The sequence below is a fragment of the Pristiophorus japonicus genome, chromosome 7, assembly GCF_044704955.1.
Source record: "Pristiophorus japonicus isolate sPriJap1 chromosome 7, sPriJap1.hap1, whole genome shotgun sequence".
NCBI lineage: Eukaryota > Metazoa > Chordata > Chondrichthyes > Pristiophoridae > Pristiophorus > Pristiophorus japonicus.
In genome coordinates this window covers 91,315,642-91,335,740 of record NC_091983.1, presented here as the reverse complement: position 1 = coordinate 91,335,740, position 20,099 = coordinate 91,315,642, and the positions used below count along the sequence as shown (strand labels likewise).

The 20,099-nt window shown below is 49.2% G+C and overlaps 1 protein-coding gene across 3 annotated transcripts in view; it reads left to right on the top strand.

Moving 5' to 3' along the window:
* Positions 1–20,099, top strand: part of LOC139266807 (kinesin-like protein KIF3C) — a 286,002-nt gene that overhangs the window by 196,104 nt on the left and 69,799 nt on the right. The gene's annotated exons all lie outside the window — the stretch shown is intronic.

The window sequence follows — 20,099 nt, the reverse complement described above, 5'->3', positions numbered from 1 at the left end:
CTCCCTTGTCCACTCTACGAGTTACATCCTCAAAAAATTACAGAAGATTTGTCAAGCATGATTTCCCCTTCATAAATCCATGCTGACTTGGACCGATCCTGTCAGTGCTTTCCAACTGCATTGCTATTTCATCCTTAATAATTGATTCCAACATTTTCCCCACTACCGATGTCAGGCTAACCGGTCCATAATTACCTGCTTTCTCTCTCCCTTACAAAAAGTGGTGTTACATTAGCTACCCTCCAGTCCATAGGAACTGATCCAGAATCAATAGACTGTTGGAAGATGATCATCAATGCATCCATTATTTCTAGGGCCATTTCCTTAAGTACTCTGGGATGCAAACTATCAGGCCCCGGGGATTTATCGGCCTTCAATCCCACCAATTTCCCTAACACTATTTCCCGCCTAATAAGGATATCCTTCAGTTCCTCCTTCTCACTAGACATTCGGTCCCCTAGTACTTCCAGAAGGTTATTTGTGTCTGCCTTCCTGAAGACAGAACCAAAGTATTTGTTCAATTGGTCTGCCATTTCTTTGTTCCCCATTAGAAATTCACCTGAATCTGACTGCAAGGGACCTACGTTTGTCTTCACTAATCCTTTTCTCTTCACATATCTATAGAAGCTTTTGCAGTCAGTTTTTATGTTCCCGACAAGCTTCTTCTTGTACTCTATTTCCCCCTCTTAATTAAACCCTTTGTCCTCTTCTGCTGAATTCTAAATTTCTCCCAGTCCTCAGGTTTGTTGCTTTTTGTGGCCAATTTATATGGCTCTTCCTTGGATTTAACACTATCCTTAATTTTCCTTGTTAGCCACAGTTGAGTCACCTTCCCCGTTTTATTTTTACTCCAGACAGGGATGTACAATTGCTGAAGTTCATCCATGTGATCTTTAAATGTCTGCCATTGTCTATCCACCGTCAACCCTTTAAATATCATTTGCCAGTCTATTCTAGCCAATTCATGCCTCAAACCATCGAAGTTACCTTTCCTTAAGTTCAGGACCCTAGTCTCTGAATTAACTGTGTCACTCTCCATCTAAATAAAGAACTCTACCATGTTATGGTCACTCTTCCCCAAGGGGCCTCTCACAACAAGATTGCCAATCAGTCCTCTCTCATTGCACATCACCCAGTCCAGGATGGCCAGCTCCCTAGTTGGCTCCTCGACATATCGGTCTAGAAAACCATCCCTAATACACTCCAGGAAATTCTCCTCCACCGCATTGCTACCAGTTTGGTTAGCCCAATCAATATGTAGATTAAAGTCACCCATGATAACTGCTGTACCTTTATTGCATGCATCCCTAATTTCTTGTTTGATGCTGTCCCCAACCTTACTACTACTGTTTGGTGGTCTGTATACAACTCCCATTAGCGTTTCCTGCCCCTTGGTATTCCATAGCTCCACCCATACCGATTCCACATCATCAAAGCTAATGTCCTTTCTTACTATTGCATTAATTTCCTCTTTAACCAGCAATGCCACCCCGCCTCCTTTTCCTTTCTGACTATTCTTCCTAAATGTTGAATACCCCTGGATGTTGAGTTCCCAGCCTTGGTCACCCTGGAGCCATGTCTCCTTGATGCCAATTACATCATACCCGTTAACTGCTATCTGCGCAGTTAATTCATCCATCTTATTCCGAATATTCCTTGCATTGAGACACAGAGCCTTCAGGCTTGTCTTTCTAACACACTTTGCCCTTTTCGAATTTTGGTGTAATGTGGCCCTTTTTGCTTTTTGCCTTAGGTTTCTCTGCCTTCCAATTTTACTTATATGCTTATGGAGGGAGTCAGAGCACGCAGGGAGGTCCTCTTCCCTTTTGATGGGCAAAAGAGACCGCCCCAGGAAAACAAGACAACCTGGTTGCAGATTGCAGAGGAGGTCACAAGCAGGGATGTGGTCAGGAGGACCTGGGTGCAGTGCTGTAAATGTTGCAATGATATCATTAGATCAGGAAATGTTAGTACAAAGCCACACTCAGCTGCATCCTGCTGTGCCTCTCATCACATCCTGCACATCCTTACTCACACTAACGTACCTTGCATGTCCACCTATCCCTCTCTCTCTATCCACACTGTCACATCCCCATCTCACTATCCACCCCTCACACTCACCTTCATCCTAGTGTAATCATACCAACTAGTAATGTACTAGTGTTTTATCCAATGTTACGTAAAGTTTCTGTTAATGTGGTGTCAAACACAAAAATCTTTATTTTCAACATATTCCGGTCTTGGGCAGATTTGTGGATTAGCAAGTTGCAGTGAATGGTGAGATACAGCAGTATCCACCACCTTAGTGATGAGTGTGAAAGGAATGGCTTGGTCATTGTAGGGATGCTTTATAGTGTTGCTGTGGGGTGGTGCTCACCTGGCGCATCATGTAGCAGCCATAAGGGTGTACAGCATAAAGTTAACTAAATCTGGCCATGCTGAGGCTATCCCTGGCCTCCCGGGCAGCAATGTACTTGGGTTCTGATGCCCTCTGTCCTATGCAGCATCAGGTGATTGCAGAGAAGGTTGGTGTTGTTGGGGCTGCTGGTGTTGGGGCTGATCGTGGTCCGATTCTGAGGACTAAGGTAAGACATTATAAACGGCACCCATGTTGATGGAATGAATAGCCGGTGAAGTTGAGATGACAGAACAATCTGTCAATGGTGAGAGAGGTTCTTCCAATGAGGTGACACTGGATGGAGACTTTGTTGGAAAGACTTGCAGCCTGCAGAATCTGTGCTGTAAATGGACTGAGAAATAGCTTTTGTCTGAGGAAAGTGATCATGTGTCAGGTGGGAGCGTTTGCTGTACATTTCATGCTGTCAAGTAATCAGTTGGAGCAATGACCACGGAACTCCCGCCTCAGGTTGACAGACGTGGTTCCCAAGCTGTGTGAATCCCCTGGCCTTGCAGGGAAATTTAAAAAGTAAATGAAAAAAGGCTCTTAAGTGCCTGTAAACTACCTGATAATTATCTCAATGGGTCTCCCGCCGCTGTTGGTCAGCTTGGCTCCGTGATGACATGCGCCTGTGGGACAGGCACCTGGGAGCGAGACGACAGCAAGTGCCACTGTCAAAAATAACAACTTTCCCACCAGACCCGCCACCGACCACGCCTACTACTACCCCAGAAAATTCCGGCCAAAGTTTCCCTGATATCGAGGGCTGTAGACTGTAGAGTTACCCCTGTTAGCTGCTGCACTTTGTCGGACACTGACCTCTGAGTTTACACATAGTTATGATATTTCTTGAAAATCCTTCTCATCAGGCGAGTACCCACGAGTTCTGGGCTTCACAACTACGAAGTCAGAGGCAGCCATCTCTTCGCCCTCCTCTTGTAAAGTGGCACATCGTCACCTACTTCCCACTCCTTTAGCTCCCTCACGCTCTGTCAATCACCTAGTGTCACATACTTACTAACACTATTCAATTTCCCTCTGGGTAAAAGTATCTGGGCTGGTGCATGGGAGTGAAGAAGCAAGTGATGCCATCGGTGAGTTGCAGAAAGTTGCAGCAGAGGAGAAGTGGGCACAAAGTTTTAGCAGGAGCTCATGGGTGGGCATGGCTCTGACTTCTTTTTCATCTCCCTTTTCATCATCACCCTTTGTATCTTCTTCATCACTGAAGTCCACAGAGATGCAGCTGTGTTTCTGCATCATTATCTTCATCCTCATTATCTTCATCTTCTATAGCCACAGTTGCTGTGGTTGATCTGCAGGAAAGGTTGGTAGAAGCTGGGAATGGGTGACCATTACCCCCATGGGATTACAGAGACAGAAAAAGGATGAGAACTTGGGCATATGTGGTGCTTCACAGGGATGCAAGGGACAAATGTGGGTGTCCAGTCACTAACCTAGTGCTTACCGACCTCAACATCTCCCACAGCAAGAGCAGAGTAAGTCTCCATGAGCTCCCTGACTTTCTCCTCATAGGATTTGAGATATTTCAGGTGCCAATTTTGCCTGCAACAGCATTTAATAAATTAGGAGAAGGCTAGCCATTGAGGAGTGTGTGCCAAGTAACATGGCGAGATATGGTGCTATCAAGTTTTCAAAGTGGACCAAGTGGTTTTAGGGTTGTAGATGCAAGTAATTGCTGTTAGGGGAGATTGGTAGACATACTGTAAGATCGCAGTGAGTGCTCCCCGTCCATCACCCTCCACCAGAGTGCATTGTGAAGGGTTAGCTGTATACTTGTTACTTTTAAAGGGTGAGAGGATTTGTATCCAGGTCGCTCAAGGGAGAGTGCTACTTTGCCTGCTCTGGATTGAATGTCTTGCGGCACTGGTTTGCAGTCCTGGGGGGTGAGAAATTTGCCAGTCAGCGACGAGGTCACCTCCCACCAGGTGGCACGAGTAAGATTTCTGGCAGGTTTGCTGCCACAGACATCCAGTATTCTGTGTCTCCTGATTCCAATTTCCTTGAGGCGGGTTTGCAGTTTAGAGTCTAAAATTCTTCACTGCTTGTGTGCCATGTCCTGCTGCCTTGCTTGGCTATGTGTGCCAGCTGCTCTTATAGTGGACATTCATGAAAATTGACACAAAATGATTTATAATACATGCAGTCAAGCAAGCTGACAGTCAAGTGAGTGAGCCAAGTGCTGTTCCTTCCCTGCTGCTCCTCCAAGCTGCTCCTACAGTCTTCATCTGTAAGCTTTTTAAGTCAAAGCTTTTTGAAAGCTAAACTCTAATTCTCGAATGCAGCTCAGCAAATTACACCCATTTTAAATGGGATTTACACCATACTCCAAAGGATATGCAGTTGACCTAACCCAAGAAACACACGTGAGACTACCTCTCCAGATGGTTAAAAGGTGCAAATCTTTATTCTATTGACATATAAATGGTGCCACTCATAGTGTCCAAATTCTCCCCCCAACATGTTTGGGAAAGGAGAGAAAAGTGTCAGAAATTGAGAAGGAAACTCATCGGTCACAACTTAAATCAGAGAGTCAGAGAGATAAAAATGTCTGCAATGACAGACCGGATTTTAACCTGCCCCGCCCAGCGAAGAATGTGTTGGGTTCGGGTCGGACGTCCAGTTTACTCCCTGCCTGATCTTAGGCTCCATTGACTTCTCGTCGGGCAGGTTAGGTTTGAACCGGGGCAGGTATCTTGAAAGCCCAGTAAATCACAAGGAGGTTTGTCTGGGCAAAGCTGTTGGGGCCGAAATTCAGCCTCCCGAAAAGACCTCGTACCGCTGGAAGGCTGCGGCCAAGTGTTGGAGTCGAGTGGCTATCGATTTGCGGTCGAATGGCCACCGCTCGCGAGATTCTCCGTGGGAGTTTCTGCAGCGGTGTTGACTTCTGCCCCGCTCCCCCATTTCCGCCGCAGTCTTGTGGATGCGGCCTTAAAGATGTCATCAGAGCGCGCACCGCTGCCTCTCCACCCCAGAAGTTAAATTTATTGTAAAAAATCGACCTGCCGCCTGTCGGTGGCCCCGACAGCTTTTTGTGTCGCTGCACTGTGCCGGCTCAAGACCGCCAGCGGAGGTGAAAGGAGTGTTGCATGCATCTCCATTTTTTTTTTACAATACTTTTTCGGCCTTGTGAAACTTTTTCAGACTTGTGAAAACTTTCTCACTCACCCTTTTGAGATCGGCATTGAATACTAGTGGCCTGGGGACCTCAATCTATACTCGACAGAGGCCTCATAGTGAAGGTTGAGTCTGCAGATGCACTGGGCTCAATGCTAGCAGGGGAACGCCTTGTGCACGTTGTGTGCAGCAGGGAGGCACGCAGGAGAAGCCGGCGCCATCAGCAATGGCTCCAGAGGCAGCGGGCAAGGGAGGCAGCAGACATGGCTCCCAACATAGAGAAGGGCCTGGAAATGGCGACAGACCTCAAGGCAGAGCGGTTGGCCAGCAAAGTGCTGATGTGAGGAGGTCAGGTACGCTGACACCCCCCTGCACCAGATAGTAGGCGATGAGGCAGATGCTTGCCAACAGCAACCAGCAGAGGCTGAGGAGCATGAAGAGGATGAGGGAGAAGGCAATCAGCCAATTCAGGAAGGACATCTTCAGGGAGCTGTGCAATCTCCTGTGCCCAGATCTGCAGTCTCAGCCAAGGCTGAGGACAACTCTGAGCATGGAAACCAAACTGACCATTGCACTAAATTTTTATGCAATTGGCTGGTTCCAATCTGCAACTGCAGATATCTCTAACATTTCTCAGTCTCGCCCATCGCTCCATCCGTCAAGTGACAGATGAAGGCTGGAATACATTTCTTTCCCGATGAGCAGGGAGAAGCAGATGGAGTGGCAGACCGGATTTATGCGCATTGCTGACTTCCCCAGGGTGCAGGGCGCCAGAAAGATGTTTTTGAATCGAAAGGGATTCCACTCCCTCAATGTACAGCTGGTGTGCGACCACCAGTGCAAGATCATAGATGCCCGGTATCCAGTCAGCAGACGCGATGCCTTCATCCTGCACCAGAGCAGTGTGCCCGCCGTGTTCTCGGGCCCAAACCAAGATTGTGGCTGGCTGCTTGGTGACAAGAGATATCCACTGTGCATCATCATCATCGGCAGTCCCTCGGAATCGAGGAAGACTTGCTTCCACTTTAAAATTGAGTCCTTCTGTGGCTGAACAGTCCAGTACAAGAACCACAATCCCTGTCACAGGTGGGACAGATAGTCGTTGAGGGAAGGGGTGGGTGGGACTGGTTTGCCGCACGCTCCTTCCGCTGCCTGCGCTTGATTTCTGCATGCTCTCGGCGATGAAACTCGAGGTAGTCAGCGCTCTCCCGGATGCACTTCCTCCACTTAGGGTGGTCTTTGGCCAGGGACTCCCAGGTGTCGGTGAGGATGTTGAACTTTATCAAGGAGGCTTTGAAGGTGCCCTCGTAATATTTTCTCAGCCCACCTTTGATTCATTTGCCATGAAGGAGTTCCGAGTAGAGCGCTTGCTTTGGGAGTCTCGTGTCTGGCATGCGAACGATGTGGCCTGTCCAGCGGAGTTGATCAAGTGTGGTCAGTGCTTCAATGCTGGGGATTTTGGCCTGTTCGAGGCGCTAATGTTGGTGTGTCTGTCCTCCCAGGGGATTTGTAGGATCATGCGGAGACATCGTTGGTGGTATTTCTCCAAGGACTTGCGATGTGTACTGTACATGGTCCATGTCTCTGAGCCATACAGGAGGGTGGGTATTACAACAGCCCTGTAGACTATGAGCTTGGTGGTGGATTTGAGGGCCTGGTCTTCAAACATTCTTTTCCTCAGGCGGCCAAAGGCTGCGCTGGCGCACTGGAGGCGGCGTTGAATCTCGTTGTCAATGTCTGCTCTTGTTGATAAGGGGCTCCCGAGGTATGGGAAATGGTCCACGTTGTCCAGGGCCGCGCCGTGGATCTTGATGACTGGAGGGGGAGTGTTGTGCGGCGAGGACAGGCTGGTGGAGGACTTTTCTCTTATGGATGTTTAGCCCATGAGGCTCATGCTTTCGTACGCCTCAGTAAATACGTTTGCTATGACTTGTAATTCAACCTCTGTATGTGTGCAGACGCAGGCATCGTCTGCGTACTGTAGCTCGACGACAGACTTTAGGGTGGTCTTGGACCTGATCTGGAGTCGACGAAGGTTGACCAGGTTCCCACTGGTTCTGTAGTTTAGTTCCACTCCAGCGGGGAACTTGTTGACTGTGAGGTAGAGCATTGCAGCGAGGAAGATTGAGAAGAGGGTTGGGGCGATGACACAGCCCTGTTTGACCCCGGTCCGTACTTGGTTTGTTCTGTAATTGATCCGTTGGTAAGGATCACGGCCTACATGTCGTCGTGGAGCAGGCGGATGATGGTGACGAACTTTTGGGGGCATCCGAAACGGAGGAGGACGCTCCATAGGCCCTCGCGGTTGACAGTGTCAAAGGCCTTTGTAAGGTCGAAGAAGACCATGTCTCAGGACTGGCGCTGTTCCCTGCATTTTTCCTGCAGCTGTCGCGCTGCAAAAATCATATCTGTTGTGCCCCGGAGGGGACGAAATCCGCACTGTGACTCCGGGAGGAGCTCCTCGGCCACAGGGAGAAAACGGTTGAGGAGGACTCTAGCGACAACTTTCCCAATGGCTGATAGCAGGGAGATTCCTCTGTAGTTGCCGCACTCGGACTTGTCCCCTTTTTTAAAGATGGTCACGATCACTGCATCTCTGAGATCGCCCGGCATGCTCTCCTCCCTCCAGATGAGAGAGATGATGTCATCTATTCGTACCAACAGTGCCTCTCCACCATACTTCAGTGCCTCAGCGGGGATTCCATCCGCTCCCGTAGCCTTGTTGTTCTTAAGCTGTTATATGGCTTTTTCTACCTCGTGCAGTATTGGGGTCTTACTGAGGTGGTGGCAGGTAGGATGCTGCGGGATGGAGTCGAGAACATTCGAGTCAAAGGCAGAGTCTTGGTTGAGGAGATCTTCGAAATGCTTCTTCCAGCGGGCCCTGACTGCCTCGGTGTCATTGACCACCAGTGGGGTGGGATCTTGGGTGTTTGGACCGTAGGTGGTCTAGACTGCGATGAATCCTCGCACATGTTGGCCAGCTGCTGTATCTCCTGTGCTTTCTCCATTCACCGCCTGTTCTTTAGATCCTGGGTTTTTTGTTGGACCTCAGCCTTGAGCCATCTGTAAGGCTGCCTTGCTGCTCCTGAATTGGGTTGTTGTTCAAGGCTCAGAAATGACCGTCGCTTGCGATCTATTAACTCTTGGATCTCCTGGTCATTCTCATCAAACCAGTCCTGGTGTTTCCTGGTTGAGTGAGCAAGCATCTCTTCGCAGGCACTGGTTATGGAGGCCTGGAGGGCAGACCAAGCGCTGTGGGCATTCTGCGTCTCGGGGTCATCAAGGCACGCCAGGTTAGCTGTGAGGCGCTGGCTGTATAGGGCTCTCTTAGCTGGGTCTTTAAGTGCCCCAATATTGACTTTTTTGCGGCACTGCTTCTGCTGCCCCCTCTGCTTTGGGGTATGTTGATATCAATGATGGATTGGATCAGGTGGTGGTCCGTCCAGCAGTCGTCAGCTCCTGTCATGGCACGGGTAATGTGCACATCCTTGCGATCCCTGGTTCGGAAGATGACATAGTCGAGCAGGTGCCAGTGTTTGCAGCGAGCGTGTTGCCACGATGCCTTGTATTTGTCCCTCTGGCAGAACAAGGTGTTGGCTGCTCACTCCCCTTCACAACCCCAGGACTGTTGCACAACATGCCTACAACTCTCATTCAGCCACCAGATGCATAATTGAGCACTGCATCGGGATTCTTAAGCAAAGGTTCCGTTGCCTAGATCGCTCGGGTGGAGTGTTGCAGTACTCGCCTGAGCGGGTCTCCCTGTTTGTGGTCGTGTGCTGCATGCTTCACAACCTGGCAATCATGAGGGGCCAGTCCCTGTAGGGCGATCCAGCAGTAGCACTCAGGAGGAGGCGCAGGAGGAGGAGGAGGGACATGAGGAGGAGGAGGTTCAGGAGGAGGAGGACCAGGATGCACCTCGCTAGCCACCCAGGAGGCATCGTCGTCATCCCAACCCTGCAAGGGAAGTGCCGACCCATCTCATTGCTGCTCATTTCCAGTGAGTTAATGCCCAAAACAGCCTTCATCTTTGCATTTCCAGTTCCATCTCAATGAGTCCTTTCAGACATTATTGCCCACAGTCAAATGATACACCTGCTCAGATATAGGAACACAAAATAAAGATTTATTACATACACATAATCATTTCTCACCCTTGTGCATTTCCTTATAACCCCTCTTACGCAAACCTATTCTGCTACTACACCGCAGTGTCTCTGTTGTGGCTGGCTTATGGGTCTGAGAAAGCTGCTGTTTCCTGTGTAGAAGCTACAGAAACCAGCTCTGGCCCTGGAAGCGCCAGCTGGAGACTGGTCAGCACCCTCATGGGAGAGTTCAGCCTGGCTTGGCTCGGGCGACTCCATGCTTGGAGGCCATGACGGGGCGACAGGTCTGGGGTCAGGAATGCTATGATCCTGATCATCATCATCCTGGGCCGAGGAACCTGTTCCACTCCCTGAGGGCAGCACATCACCACCGGCACCAATCTGAGGGAGGTCCGGTCAGGTCAGTGCTATGGCGCCAAACTGGAAAGTCCCCCGTGACCGTGATGGACCCAGCCACGAAGGCAACACTGAGGTGTCGCATGGCATCCAGCTGAGACTACATGAGAGCAGCCACCTCAAAGCCACCAGAGACGACAGCAGTAAGATGCTCACGTGTGTGCAGGCCAGGTATATAAAGCAAGCCACCATGTAATGTAGGCACTTTGGGCCAGAATAAAGTTGAGCCAGGTTTGCACCGGAGTGAGTTTACAGTATTCAGTCTATTGAGTTATTACATACATAACATTTGGCGACGAGGAAACTCAAGAACCTTTGCATGCAAAATGAGCACCTTTGGAATTCTGGAGAGATTCGTGGAGGGAGAGGACTGGTCAGATTTTATCGATTGCCGGGACCAGTACTTCGTGGCCAACAAAATGGAGGAAGCTATTGACGCAGTTAGGCGCAGGGCGGTTTTCATCACTATTTGTGGTCCGAAAATCTATGGCCGCATAAAGAATCTTCTCTTGCCTGCACGTCCAGCGGACAAGGACTATGAGGAATTGTGTCCTCTGGTAAGTGACCATCTCAAACCAAAGGAAGGCATCATCATCTCACGCTATCGATTCTACAACCATGTTCGTTCTGAGGGCCAGGATGTGTCGCACTTCGTCGCCAACCTAAGACGCCTTGCTGGGCCATGTAAGTTCGAAGACGCATTGGGAGACATGCTACAAGATTTCTTCGTAATAGGAATCAACCACGAGGTGATCCTCCGGAAGTTATTGGCTGTGGAGACGCTGGATTTGAGCAAGGCCATCGCGATTGCCCAGGCATGCATGACAGTGGATGATAATTTAAGACAGATATCATCGAAGAGTCGGAGCTCCATGGCAAGTACTGTAAACAAGATTGTGTCATCGTATGGCACAGCTGCTTACGGCAGGGCCTACTCGACTGCGTATGCGAAATCTGTAGCTGCTCGAAGTCCGCCAACGGGTACGAATCCAATTTCACCTTGTTGGCTTTGTGGGGCAATCATCGGCATCATCAATGTCGTTTTAAACAGTAAATCTGTAAAGGCTGTTCGAAAGTGGGGCATCTTCAGCGAATGTGTCCACAACTGAGCAAGTGCGCTGCGACTCACCACATGGATGATGACGACCAGTCCAGCGCGGACCTAGATATGCAATCTGAGATACCCGAGGAAGTATATGGACTTTATTTGTTCCTGACAAAGAGCCTACCGATAATGGTTAATGTGAAACTAAATGGCGTGCCGGTTAACGATGGAATTGGACACGGCTGCGAGGCAGCCGATAATGAGCCAAAGGACATTCGACAAGCTGTGGGACACTAAGGCTATGAAGCCTAAGCTGAGTCCAGTCAATGCCAAGTTGCGTACTTACACCAAAGAACTCATACCGGTGATTGGCAGTGCTGTAGTCAAGGTGTCGTATGATGGTGTGGTTCATGATCTGCCGTTATGGATCATTCCAGGAAATGGTCCAGTGCTGTTCGGCAGGAATTGGCTCGAAAAAATCAAATGGAATTGGAACGATATCAAAGCGTTGTCATCGGTGGATGATATTCCATGTGCTCAAGTGCTGAGCAAGTTTCCCTCACTGTTTGAACCGGGCATCGGCAATTTCATGAGAGTCAAGATGCAGATTCACCTGGACTCTGGTGCAAGACCCGTCCATCACAAAGCTCAGGCTGTTCCGTACATGATGAGGGAGAACGTCAAAATTGAGCTGGACAGACTCCAACATGAAGGGGTCATATCACCGGTTGAATTTAACGAATGAGTCAGTCCCATTTTTTCTGTGTTGAAGAGTGATGGCACTGTCAGGATTTGTGGAGACTACAAGGTTATGATCAACCGATTTTTGAAACAGGATCAGTACCCATTACCGAAGGCTGATGTTCTGTTTGCAACGCTAGCCGGTGGGAAGTCATTCACCAAACTGGATCTGACATCGGCCTATATGACACAGGAGCTCATCGACATGTCGAAGAAACTTACGTGCATCAACACTCATAAAGGACTGTTTATCTGCAACAGGTGTCCTTTTGGAATTCGCTCGGCTGCAGCCATATTTCAGAGGAACATGGAGAATCTACTGAAGTCCGTCCCTAGAACTGCCGTGTTTCAAGATGACATTCTGGTCACAGGTTGTGACACTGCCAAACACCTGAACAACCTTGAAGAGGTTCTACATCGTCTGGACAAAGTGGGATTCAGGCTGAAACATTCGAATTGCGTCTTCATGGCACCGGAAGTTGAATTTCTGGGGAGGAAGCTTGCTGCTGATGGCATCAGGCCTACGGACTCGAAAACCAAGGCCATCAAAAATGCACCCAGGCCTCAGAATGTGACAGAGCTGTGTTTCTTCCTTGGTCTACTCAACTACTTCGGTAACTTCTTACCTAGATTGAGCACTTTATTAGAGCCACTACACATGCTGCTCAGAAAAGGCGACAACTGGGTTTGGGGTGTGTCTCAAGATAGAGCTTTCGAGAAAGCTACAAATCTGCTTTGCTCTAATAGGTTGCTGGTACATTATGATCCGTGTAAGCGTCTAGTATTGGCCTGTGATGCTTCATCATATGGGGTTGGCTGCGTACTCCAACAAGCTAATGAGTCGGGTAAACTACAATCTGTTGCGTATGCTTCGAAAAGTTTGTCAAAGGCAGAAAGACCCTACAGCATGGTAGAAAAAGAAGCTTTAGCCTGCGTGTATGGGGTTAAAAAGATGCATCAGTACCTGTTTGGTTTTCGTTTTGAACTCAAAATGGATCACAAGCCACTCATTTTATTGTTTTCGGAAAACAAAGATATCAATACCAATGCATCGTCCCTCATCTGGTGGTGGGCACTGACATTATCTGCCTATGATTATGTCATTCGCCATAGACCTGACACCGAGAATTGTGCCGATACACTGAGCTGTCTGTCTTTGCCCACACTGGAGGTGGAGACGCCACAACTGGCAGATCTACTATTAGTTATGAATGCTTTTGAGAGTGAAGGAACCCCTGTCACTGCTCAACAAGTTAGGACCTGGACCAGACAGGACCCGATTTTATCGGTTGCAAAACGTTGTGTCCTTAGTGGTAATTCATCTGCTATTCCGATGGAAATGTGTGATGAGACCAAACCTTACAACCGTCGCAAAGATGAACTATCCATTCAGTCAGATTGATTACTGTGGGGTGTTCCTGTCGTTATGCCTAAGAAAGGCAGAGAGAAATTTGTACGTGATCTACACAGTACTCATCCCGGTATTGTCATGATGAAAGTCATCGCCAGGTCTCACGTATGGTGGCCTGGAATTGACTCTGATCTGGAATCATGCCTGCATCAGTGCAACACTTGCATGCAGCTAAGCAAAGTACAAGCAGAATTTCCGCTGAGTCTGTGGCTGTGGCCGTCCAAACCATGGTCGAGGATCCACATAGACTTTGCACGTCCTTTCCTGACTAAGATGTTTTTTGTTGTGGTGGATGCATATTCCAAGTGAATAGAGTGTATAATCATGTCATCCAGAACATTCACAGCTACCATTGAGAGCCTTCGTGCCATGTTTGCTACTCATAGCCTGCCTGACGTCGTTGTGAGCGACAATGGATCTTGTTTCACAAGTCTGGAGTTTCAAGAGTTCATGAAACTCAATGGTATTAAACATGTGAGGTCAGCACGATTCAAACCTGCATCTAATGGTCAAGCAGAGCGTGCTGTCCAATCAATCAAGCAGAGTATGAAACATGTAACTCAGGGTTCACTGCAGACTCGCTTGCCATGCATATTGCTTAGTTACAGGGCAAGACCTCACACGCTTACTGGGGTCTCCTCTGCTGAACTATTAATGAAGAGAGGTCTCAAGACCAAGCTCTCTCTCGTCCATCCTGACTTGAACGCTCGTGTTGAAAACAGACGTCAAATTCAGCAGTGGTATCATGATCGTGCTGTTGTGTCACGCGACATCTCTGTTAACGATCCTGTGTATGTGCTAAATTATGGTCAAGGTCCCAAGTGGGTCGCTGGAACTGTTACGGCCAAGGAGGGTAACAGAGTGTTTATTGTCATGTTCAAGAATGTGCAAACATGCAGGAAACATGTTGATCAGATAAAACTGCGGCACACAGATGAACTGAAACAAGTTGAGGAAGATATGATCAGTGACCATCCAACCTATATTCATTCATCAGAGGACTCCGCCATCATCAATGAATCTGGACTTTCAATCTCTGACATGGCCATTGCCACTTCCATCAGATCGGCTACCCAGTCCCCAGTCATAACTGACTCAGAATGCTCGCCCAGAACTGGAGTTGAACTGAGACAATCAGTTCCTGAGTGGAAAGCCCCGGACCGTCTTAACTTGTAAAAAGACTGATACTAAAATCTTGAAGGGGGATATTGTCAGGTATGTATGCTTGGATTTACTAGCCACCAGGGGGCACCACTGTCGGAGGTCATTGGGCTGTACGCACGTGTGTGCGGGCCAGGTATATTAAGCAAGCCACCATGTAATGTGGGCACTTTGGGCCAGAATAAAGCAGAGCCAGGTTTGCTCCTGAGTGAGCTTACAGTATTCAGTCTATTGAGTTATTACATACATAACAATAAAGGCCAACATTCCATTTGCCTTCCTGATTACTTGCTGTACCTGCATACTAACATTTTGTGTTTCATGCACAAGGACCCCCAGGTCCCTCTGTACTGCAGCATTTAAATAATAATTTGCTTTTTTATTTTTCCTGCCAAAGTGGGTAGCCTTACATTTTCCCACATTATACTCCATCTGCCAAATGTTTGCCCACTCACTTAGCCTATCTATATACCTTTGCAGATTTAATGTGTCCTCCTCGCAACTTGCTTTCCCATCCATCTTTGTATCATCAGCAAACTTGGCTACATTACACTAGACTGCAACTGGCACACTTTCAGAAGGAAACGTACAATAGGCGCTGGTGCTTTCAGGGAGAGAAAGCATTAAAGCAAGGCCTTCACTTACCCACGCTGCCCACAGCGGGATCGGCAGTACCGGAGGCTACAGGGAAGGCATCATGTCTGCCCACTAGCGCCTGGACCCTTTCTTCCAATGATATGAAGAGCTGTATGTCAGCCTCGCCGCCACCTGTCCTCCTTTGCTCCATACGGTTGTGAGCAATCTTGGCCTGCAAAAACAAAGAATAATTGCTGAGTCGCAGTTTCATGGGGCATCAGAAATGAGTGCTCAAGAGTGTGTCCCTGAATTGCAGCTGTAACTGTGACATGAAAGGGAGCCTCCATTGTGAGAACACACACATATATATGCAGGCCTCAACAATGAAATGCTGCTTCAGTGACAATATAGAGAAGGTGGGAAATAAGAGAAGGATGAAGGAGAGGCTCGCAGATGGAAGGTCAGCAGTTGGTGGAACAGGTTACTCACTTTCATCCTTTTCCGGCATTGGGTGGTTGGCGGTCATGAATGGAGGTCCCTGACACCTCCACAGCTATCTCTCTCCAGGCATTAGTAAAAACTCCCCGAGTCGGTCTGCCTGTGTCGGGGTGCAGGACTCGCCTCCTTCCCTCCACAGCCTGCATGAGTGTCTCCAGCTCGGCATCTGAGAAACGGGTTGCCCTCCTTCCTAATGGTGCAGCAGCCATGGCCTTAACTGAAAGGCCTTCCGTGCTCAGGGCCTAGCTGCAAACTCTGGCCTTTAAGAAGGCCAGGGACCAGCTGGCTCGTTAGCAGCAAATCACCAGTAGGTGAATTTCACGATCCAAACGCCGCTGCCCACCCACACCGCTGCAAAGTGCCGATTCCCGCCAGAGAATACCGCTGGCCGCCATTTTTTTTCGAAAAAAGCTGAATATCGATCTAATGGCCGCCGCAACTATTACCACTGCGGCAGTAATGGCGGCCAGAAAGTGTTAGGTGTGCCCCATTTTGGGCAGACCTGAAATTCTACTCCGTTGTATTTTGTATAAGTAAAATGAGATTTGGAAGGGGTCAAATAAAAACAGAATAAAGCAAAGAGATCAAAACTTTAAAAAAAATTTAATGTAGGAAATATACAAATTGTTGAAGCGCAGTGTTGACAATGGACCAATGGCAGATCTAAAATGGAAACATATAACCTGTTAACAGCAGTAAATTATCTGTTACAGAAAAAGCCAAATAATTAAATGTATATACTGCAAAATTCAACGAGACAGAATATTTCCTGGGATCCTTGAGTGTGGAAATAAGCCAGTCTTTAGTTAATGAGACAATTAATGTGGAAGGTGCACATAAGTGCCAAGAAATCTGTCAGCGATCCCCATTAGATGTGTAATACACCAATGGCCACAACCACAATTTTCCATCCATTTAGAATGTGTGCTGTACTCACTCATCAGGAGTAGGCCAAAAAGAGCAACTCTGTATTGTAGAGGGTTTTACCACGATCTTTGAGGCCCCCACAGCCTATGCCTGGCCTGTGGGAACTTCTCTGAGCAGTTTCGAAGTGCTCCTAACCCCTGGTTCTGGACACTGGACTTATCACAGAAGTAATAAAGCAAAAGGCAGATAAGTGTGTGTTTGGAATGAGTCTAAGGTGTTTATTAGAAAATTGAAGGCACCAAAACTTTATTTCAGACAAGTAAAAACTACCAAACGTTAATGCAACGTAACAATCACAGTCAGAGAGAGCAAGAAAGGAGGAAGAAGAACACACAAAATTACAGTGTATCTGTCTAAACCAAAAAAAAACACCTCCCAACACCCAAACCTTACTGTCTAGGTCTACACCTTTATGGTCAGAATTATACTTGCCGATGCAGCTTTAGGGGCCCAAGTTTCGGGCCGCGCCTAAAACGGCGCAGCCCGGACCCGGACGCCCATTTTTCGCGCCACAAAGTGCGCCTAAAAAGAACTTACCTATTCTCCGGGTCCCTGCAGGCCCTCTGGAGCTGGGCGCGGCACAGCACGAGCTGTGGGGGGCGGAGCCAGGTCCCTGCGCTGAAAACAGTGCCGGGACCTCTGCACATGTGCTACAGTGGGCGCGCATGTGCAGTAGCTCCAGGTGCCCAAAACTGTGGGAGGGGCCCGAAGCACACAGCCCCTAGCCCTGGCCGAATGGCCTCACTGGGGCTGCGTGGATAAGGCTCCTCCCACCCGACCGGAACCGACCCGAACCCCGCTCTTCCCCGCCCCCCCGGCCCCCCCCCCGGCGACCCGACGTCCGCTCCCCCCTCCCTGGACCTCCGGGACTCTTCCCCCCCCCCCCCCCCCCCCAACGGACCTCCGCGACCCCCCTCGCACCCCCGAGACCCGACGCCACCTACCTGTAAATCCAGCCCGAAGTCTTGGGCCCGGCCGTTCAGCCTCCTTCTCTCCCTCCCCCCCCTCCCCTCCCCCCCTACCCTCCCTGCTCTCTCCCCCCCTCCCCTCCCTGCTCTCTCCTTCCCTCCCTCCCTCCTCTCTCCTTCCTTCCCTCCCTCCTTCCTCTCTCCTTCCCTCCCTCCTCTCTCCTTCCCTCCCTCCTCTCTCCTTCCCTCCCTCCTCTCTCCTTCCCTCCCTCCTCTCCTTCCTTCCCTCCCTCCTTCCTCTCTCCTTCCCTCCCTCCTCCTCTCCCTCCCTACTCTCTCCTTCCCTCCCTCCCTCCTCTCTCCTTCCCTCCCTCCCTCCTCTCTCCTTCCCTCCCTCCCTCCTCTCTCCTTCCTTCCCTCCCTCCCTCCTCTCTCCTTCCCTCCCACCCTCCTCTCTCCTTCCCTCCCTCCCTCCTCTCTCCTTCCCTCCCTCCGTCCTCTCCTCCTACTACACCCCTCCTTCTCCTCAACCCTCCTCCCCCCCACCCCCCTTCTCCCCCTCCCCCCCACCACCCTTCTCCCCCTCCCCCCCACCACCCTTCTCCCCCTCCCCCCCACCACCCTTCTCCCCCTCCCCCCCACCACCCTTCTCCCCTCCCCCCCCACCACCCTTCTCCCCCTCCCCCCCACCACCCTTCTCCCCCCCACCACCCTTCTCCCCCCCACCACCCTTCTCCCCCTCCCACCCCCCTCTCTCCCCCTCCCACCCCCCTCTCTCCCCCTCCCACCCCCCTCTCTCCCCCTCCCCTCGCTCTCAGAAACACAGACACTGACAGACAGAGAGTGAGAGACACACACAGACAGACAGACAGATAGAGACACTGACAGAGACACACTGGGGGGCGGGCGGGGGCGGGGGGCGGGGGGGGGGGGGGGGCGTCCCAGCACGCTGTTGGAGGACTCCCGGTGCTGCAGTCGGTAAGTAGAAAATGTTTTATTTATTGATTTTTTTTTTTTTAATTATTTTTTATTAATTTTCTTGATTGATTTATTGGTTGATTTATTGATGTATTTATCATTTATTATTGATGATGGCTCTTTATTTGTAAAACTGAAGTGTTTAATGTTTGTAAACTTCCCTTTAAACACCGCCCCACCATTCCCTACGCCTGATTTGTAACCTACGCCTGATTTTCTAAAGTGTAGACAAGGTTTTTTCGAACGTACAAAAATCTTCACTTACTCCATTGTAAGTTAGTTTGGAGTAAGTTTTCACTGTCTAAACTTTGAAAACAGGCGGAAGTGGCCGGACACGCCCCCTTTTGAAAAACAAATTCTGTTCCAAAGTGAAACTGTTCTAACTGACTAGAACTGGAGCAAACTAATTGCCGATAATTCAAATTTCTAAGATACTCCATTCTAAACCAGTTGCTCCAAAAAAACAGGAGCAACTGAGGCCGAAACTTGGCCCCTCGATGTTGTCTTCAGGGATGATAGGCTTTGTTTCCCAGCGACGGGAGAGCTGTTTTATTGCCGTTGGGGACCCCGGTTGATTCAACCACTCGTAGAGGCCGGTGGTCGGCTCGATCGTTGCTGGTTGGCCCCTGATGATACGGTGGCAGGTTCTTCTGTTGATTTCGATGGGCCCACTTGGGTTTTAATCCCAAGCTGGACCTTGGTGGAGTTCGGTGCCTGGTTGCGGCTGACCGAGCCGAGTGTCGCGCTCCCAGTTGCGGTTTTGACTTGGCTCCCATTGGTTGGAGCGAGGTTGCTTGTTAGTCCTTTGCTGGCCAGCAAAATGCTGGAGGCACTGCAAACATTTGGGCACGCACACGAACACTGACGCAAACACTTTCTTCCTGGAGAAGGTGGAGCCTAGATATAGGGCTCTGACCTGGTTGGTTTGCAAAAACCCTTTGTTCGGGCTTGTTTGGTTTCAAAAGATGCACCCTTTGAGATGTGATCAAACTCCAACAGTTGACCTGGGCCATTAACAATAGATAATGGCCCGATTTAGTTTGACGAGGTGTTAACTGCCAGTCCATTGTGTTGGGCCATCCTGGTACCTGTCAATCTCAGGCCCAGGCTCGAGTCTTTGTTGGAATTAATCGTTGTCAGGTGGTGACTGAGGAGAGGCCAGTTGAGTGACAGGCAAATAATGGGTTTGCTGACTTTGCAGGTTCTCCAACCCCCATTACTCACACAGCAAAACCCACCTGTCCATCATCTTAGCAGTATGTGTTATTTTACTCCGTCCCTCCTGTTCAGGCTTTTTGCAGTCTTTTCCAGCAAATTCAACAGAATATACCTATAAGTCCATAAAGTTCCTCCAAATCTTTCACAAGAATCTCCAGACAGTCCAGCACAAAGGTTCTCCAGGGCCAAGTCTCAAGGTCCCAAAAGGTTTCCACACAAGATGTATACACACATGCTGTTTTCAGGGCTCCAGGCTTCAGATCCTTAACAGGTGTTTTAAACTGGCACAGTCCGGGACCAAGATGGTTTCCCCAAACCAGGGAATTTTGGTCAATCCTTACAGTATGCAAAGGAGTTCTTAAAGCGGCAGACGTTTTCTCCTCTGATTTTTAAACAATCTTTTAATTTTCATTTCCTTTCTGTGTTTTTTCAGTGTTGGCTTTTGTTCTTTTTTTGGAGGGTGAAGTTTTTTTCTTTCCCCTCAGATTTATTGCAGCAAAGCATGAAGCTACTTTTTATGTAAAAACAAAAACAACTGCATATTTTCTGCAAAATCTCCAGAATGCTGACTGATGTATTCACACCACAAGGCAGGAAGTCA